We start from the raw sequence: 6,000 nt of genomic DNA, 5'->3' as shown, positions 1-6,000 counted from the left end.
TGTATTTGAGTCGTATTTATGTTTCTTTTATATTTGAACTTTGTTGCATTTCTGTTTTCGTGATGTACTTTCTTACTTGGCTGACACTTAAATCTACGTTTGTCATTTTCATTTTCTGGATGGTGTAAAAGTATTTGAACTTTTATATTAAGGGAATTTGGATATCTGGATTTGAGCAAATGTTTATAATGTTGGACTATGTTTTGTTGCATGTGTTGGAAAAATAGGTATTAAATATTTAGAAATGTACTGACATAGGAATATATTTCAAATCTTGAAATTATTTTTAGCGACAGAATGCAGTAGCTAAAACCTATCTAAATTAATATTAAAAATAGCGACATAAAGTGGTAGCTAAAAGCCTGTCCCTGAAATTTGCAACCAAATTCAGAAGCTGAAAACTGTCGCAAAAAATTCTAAATTTACGACCAAATATTAGTAGCTGAAAGGGGTCCCCTATATTAGCGACCGTAGGTGGTAGCCAAAAGAGTAGCAAATTTTAGCGACAAAATATAGTAGCAAAAAATCGTTGTTGTTTTAGCGACCACTAGTGGTAGCCATTATTAATCGCAAACATTAGCTACTGATTTCCGTAGCAAAACCAGTCACCGTTTTTCGCGACAAAATACAGTAGCTAATATCGGTCGCAGACTTTAGTGACAGAAAACGGTCACTAAAATAGTCGCCAACTGCTGCGACAGATTTTCGTCACCGATCCAGTCGCCGCCACGTCAGTATTTGCCATAGCGGTGCTGACTCAGCCTAGCGACGGACTCGGTCGCTAAAGTCTGTCGCCAATAGAGTGGTCGCTAAAAGTAGTCGCAGACGCGCAGTTTAGCTACTAGTTTTTATGCGACGAACAACAGCTACGGAGAGCGGTCGCTGATAGCTTTTTACTAAAGTTTTCGGTCGCTGATGGACCTGTTTCTTGTAGTGCCTCCAGGAGCAACCACAGATGCAGCATACCCCAGTCAGGGATGCCAGAAATGTCATATAGCTCAATCAGTACAAGTACACCAATATTCCAGTTATAGAGGAGCATATGGCTACCTTAACAAGCCATGAACTTGCTGAAGCAATCAGGCTCTACAGAGATGAACAAGCCCGGGCTCAGGTAGAATATGAGCAAGAGGATGATCAAGAAGAGTTTGGGGACTCTCAACAATCTAGAAGATCTGTCTTCGACCGAATTGTAGCTAAGGAAAAAAAGAATAAAAAAGAGCCTAGTAAGAAGGAGACAGAAGCAACCAAGAAGAAAAAATTGGAAGAAATGAGGGAACAAATAAAAAGAGAAGAAGAGGCAAAGCTTGAGCTAAAGATCAAGAAAAGGATGCAGCTGGAAGAGGAGAGGCTCCTAGCTAAGACAAAAGGCAAGAGGACCCGGAGGAACCCTATCCCTGAGGTCATTTCTGATGACGAAGAGGAGGGCCAGAAGGATCTGAAAGATATGATTTATGAGCTCCAATGAAAAATGGAAAAAGATTCCGGATTGGAGATTGGGGAAAGCCTTACACCATTCAGTCACTCCCTAGAAGCCATCCCTCGACATAAAAATCTCAAACAATACAACTTTGACTCTTTTAATGGATTGGGGGATCCGGAAGAAAACCTCAATTACTTTGAACAAATCGCCCAAATATATTACTACAACGATTTAACCAAGTCCGGGTTCTTCGTCTCGACCCTCAAAGGGGGGGCTTAAAGATGGTTCACCAGGATCCCGTCACGAAGCATCCACTCCTGGAAAGAGTTCAGGGTGGGCCTTCTTTCACTACTAGAATAACGTCAATAGACATCGGCTAAAAACCGATGTCTATGAATGCAAAAATCCAATGTCTTCGTGGGTGATGTTAAAGACCCCCCATTTAACATCGGTTTTAAACTGATGTTAAATACAACATATAACATCAGTTCTTTGTTTAAAACCGATTTCTATATCTTAATATTAAATTTCTCATGCATATCTAATCTTCATATATCATCAGAATATGATATTTTTATCAATTTAAATATATATGAGCTAAGCAAAATCTTTCAATTTAACCAATAAACTGATGTTACTAGTACCAGTAACAACAGTTTTCATCAAAAACCGATGTTAACAATACCTTTGACATCGGTTCTTAATTGGTAACCGATGTCTATTTGTAACAAACTGATGTCTATAATACTTAATAACATCAGTTTTTTGTTTTAATAATTTTTTTTGTTGTAGTATTTAACATCAGTTTTTACTGATGTTAATGGTCCACTAGAACTGATGTATTAAGTTTTGACAGACATCATTTTCCATTGTAATGATGTTTGTACCTGTTTTATTAATGCATATTTTAAAACTATAGATTCCAAAAACCAATGAAGTACCAAAACCAATTGCTGCATAATACCAGTCATCTATAAATCTAACAATCAATATTCAAACATCAGGTACAACAGATTCGTCTAATCCAAATATCAAGTACTACACATATCCATTCATATATTCTACTACTGTCTATACAAAGAATTTGACTTGGTACCGACAATAGCATGTAAAATATCATTTGAGGAACGCCCTCGTTCTTCTGCATCTTCCCACTCATTAGTAAAGCTCATGTAGCCTCGTCCCGTATGATGACAATAATCATATGTACGGGTCCCAAACACTTGAATGCTAGAATCAAACTTAAACTGTCAGGTTTCTGGGTTAATAATACCATTAAACAATTAAGAATATCATACATCACATTCCTCATGCAGTAGACAAAGATTTTATATATATATGCAAAACTCAAAGCTTCCTCCAACATAATTGCTAGATAAAAGACAAAATACAAAATCACTTGTGTGCACGAGTTGATCTACATTTACACTCTCTAACTCTATGTTACATAGGCTGGTGTGGTACGTCCTTCGAGAGTAAACACCAAGATAATTGCTGATATCACTCTTCTGAGTAATCAATCATCGGTACCAAATTAACGATCTCCAAACTCCCCCATACCCGATATTACACGAAACTCTTCATTTAATGCTATATAAATCTCTGAAGTAACTATTTTAAGCGTTGGGAACCTCTTGCTGACACAATGTATTCCTTCAGGAGCCTATACGAATCAATGACAAATGAATCAGTGACAAGGGAACTCTAAGGCATAACTGTAAATGCAAACAATTTACTTATAACACTTACAGATATAAGATTAAGAAATATAATATGGGATTCCGGTACTCCCTTCTGTATGAGTAATTCAATCGCCTGGTTGGCTGAGTTGCCTTCAATAAAAGAATGAAGTTTGTTATTTTGTAATAACTTCAGAAAACAAGTGAAAGTAAAAGGAATCCCCCTCCCTCACTCTCTTGATATGCAACAAATATTACCAGTTCCAAGAACTAGATCCAAGAGCAAGACATGTCATTCTGAGATATCTTTTGGAAGTTTTTCGTATATAAGCTGTAAATATACAAATGAATGTTATTCACAAACCAAGGAGCAAAAAATTCAACAACAAAAAGTGTTAAACACACTCAAAGAAATAAATTTAGAAATTAGAACACTATACCTGTTTACCATTATCACCATCACGATGGATTAGAATTTTCCCAATCTTTATTCCTTTGCAACAAGCACGCATAGCGTTCTCCATGCTTTTACCACTGTATAGATAAGCACATAAAATATTTACTTAAATAAATACGATATCATAGTACCTGATTTTTGAAATTGCAACTACTAATGGAGAATATCACTGACACCAAGTTCCAGAGCTCTTCTAATTGTTTCCGCACTATCATGACGCGGTGGATCAAAGAGAGGAAGAAGTGCAATGAACTCCCAAGGCCCGCCAGAACTGTCTTTATTGCGCTCAGGCACTTCCTGTAGAAAGAAACCAAAAAAAAATTAAGTACACTAACATAAACATTTGCATCAAAAGTACTTAAGCTATTGTCTATGAGATCTTTATCAGTTACCTGACGAGCAACCCCCAGTGATCGAAGTCCATGTTCTGCAAAATTGTCAATTACTGAATGTACCTTCTTTTCAATTTTTGATTTTGTTGTGTGCCAGGTCAAGAATCTACATAACACCAGACCAAACAAACTTATCAAATGCATTCTCTGAAATTTCTCCGATACCTTTAGGCTACAAGAACTAGTTTTACCTGCTCTGGTGCACATTTACTAACTCTATGCATTGTACCAGCTTTGTCAATGTATGTTAGTGCTGTTCTTTTGTCAGTTGGATTAAATGGCAGAAAATAGATCTTAGTTATTCCAGCTCGTGCCTTCAGTAAAACATGAATTCAAGTATAATTTAGCTGCTTCGCATCACAAGAGGAACATCTCTATTATCTAAAAACATCTAAAAATACCTGTTTAGGGTCTGCTAACATTGTAACGATAGTAGCATCAATTGCATCTTGATTCTCTAACCTCGATGCTCTTGCAGCCATTAGTACTACGTCGTCCTTGTCCACTCCCTTAACAAACACCTGCAATGACAAAGAAGACATCAATAACAGGAAATGGATAAGTAAGTAGATATTACAAGTAGTGAATCCTTCTAATACAAACTCAAACATATATGTGTTCTCACTATCATTATATATGGATACTAAAAATCAACCAGTCGCCATTTTGTATAATTAAGAAAATCAGAAGCATCGTTATGCTTTAATAGGAAAGAACACGATTAATTGGAAATAGAATATGAATGTTCGGATCAACTATATAAATTAAACTAATTTCGTGATTCCTCAGTATTGTATAAAGGGTGACAGAATAATATAAATACTTATAAATCAAAAATCAAAACAAAAAGATATACCCGCATATACATCAGAATTGATACCCACATACATAATTCAAGCAATTACTCAACTAAAAGCATAAAAGATTAACATGCTCAATTCAAACATTTAACCAATCATTTAAAAAATAGGGTTTTAAAATGAAACCTCTAAGTGAAAAATTAGGGTTAATCTTACCCAATTTATGCTCGACCTCCAAGCTTTAATCTCACATCTTTAACCTTTAAACTCAGACTTAACCTTACCCAATTCAAACTCTGTCCAAAAGAGAGAGGTGAGAGAGCACAGAGAGCGAGCACAGAGAGCACACAAAGCACATAAAAATAGTCGGGAGAGATGACTGAGAGCCAGAGGTGATATTTAGGGTTCTTCATAGAGCGGTGAGTTTCAGTGAGTGAGAAAGAGAAACGAGAGGAAGGTGAAATGAGAGCTGATTGAGGGATAAAATGGGAGATGAGAGAGTGATGAACTGAGAGATGAGAGAGTGATGAAATGATAAATATGTTTTTTGTTTTTGTTTGTTTTTGTTTTCAGTTTTTTATTTTAATTTTTATTTTTTTAATAAAAAAGAGGGGGAAGATGTGGGTGAAAAAAGGGTGAAAATTTTACTAAGTCAAAAAACAAGGGGGGAAACACTTGGAAGGAATGAATAATTTGGTTAAGGGGGGAACGGGGAAGGTGCGTTGATTAATTTTTTTAAAATAGACATATAAAATCGGTTGGGCTAAAAAACTGATGTTTATAACAACAAAAGACATTGGTTGCCAAAAACCGATGTAGAAAATACCTTTTACATCGGTCAAAAAAGCAACTGATGTCTAAAAGGTGATGTCTATTCTACTTTTTCTAGTAGTGTTTAGAAGATTCAAAGCCAATAAGACACACGAAATACAAATGTGTCACCTGGAAACAATCCGCCAATACGACAACGAAGCACTGTCAACTTATATACGTAGATTCCAGGAAGCCATCAATAAAGTCTCGAATCTTGATGAGAGGGAGGCTCTAAGCCTAATTCGGAGGAACCTGGATCCAGAACACAATGAGAGGTACATTGTAGAGCTGATAAACAAAGAGCGACAAAGCCTAGCCGCTTCCTACTCTATGGCAACCAGGTTCATAAAGGAAACAGATGTTCTCCAGGCAATGACAATGACTCCGAATGGAGGATCCAGGAACAAAACTTCTGATGACCGACTGAAAGGGGGTT

At 36.4% G+C, this 6,000-nt stretch overlaps 1 long non-coding RNA gene and 1 pseudogene across 2 annotated transcripts; both read right to left on the bottom strand.

Annotated features, from left to right (window-relative positions):
• Window positions 1-3,023: 3,023 nt before the first annotated feature.
• On the bottom strand, window positions 3,024-3,638 carry LOC141664213 (uncharacterized). 2 transcript variants are annotated; one of them, XR_012551885.1, is made up of 3 exons: window positions 3,543-3,638; window positions 3,173-3,433; window positions 3,024-3,086 (listed from the first exon to the last, which is right to left on the bottom strand). It is a non-coding gene; the product is annotated as an uncharacterized LOC141664213 (long non-coding RNA). The 2 variants fall into 2 exon arrangements; XR_012551884.1 differs by having other exon boundaries at window positions 3,047-3,086; window positions 3,173-3,255; window positions 3,543-3,631.
• Window positions 3,639-3,712: 74 nt separating this feature from the next.
• On the bottom strand, window positions 3,713-4,813 carry LOC141668855 (plasma membrane ATPase 2-like; annotated as a pseudogene).
• Between the last annotated feature and the right edge of the window lie 1,187 nt (window positions 4,814-6,000).

The sequence above is a fragment of the Apium graveolens genome, chromosome 6 (genome assembly GCF_009905375.1).
Source record: "Apium graveolens cultivar Ventura chromosome 6, ASM990537v1, whole genome shotgun sequence".
NCBI classification, from domain to species: domain Eukaryota; kingdom Viridiplantae; phylum Streptophyta; class Magnoliopsida; order Apiales; family Apiaceae; genus Apium; species Apium graveolens.
This window is presented reverse-complemented; position numbering and strand designations above follow the sequence as displayed.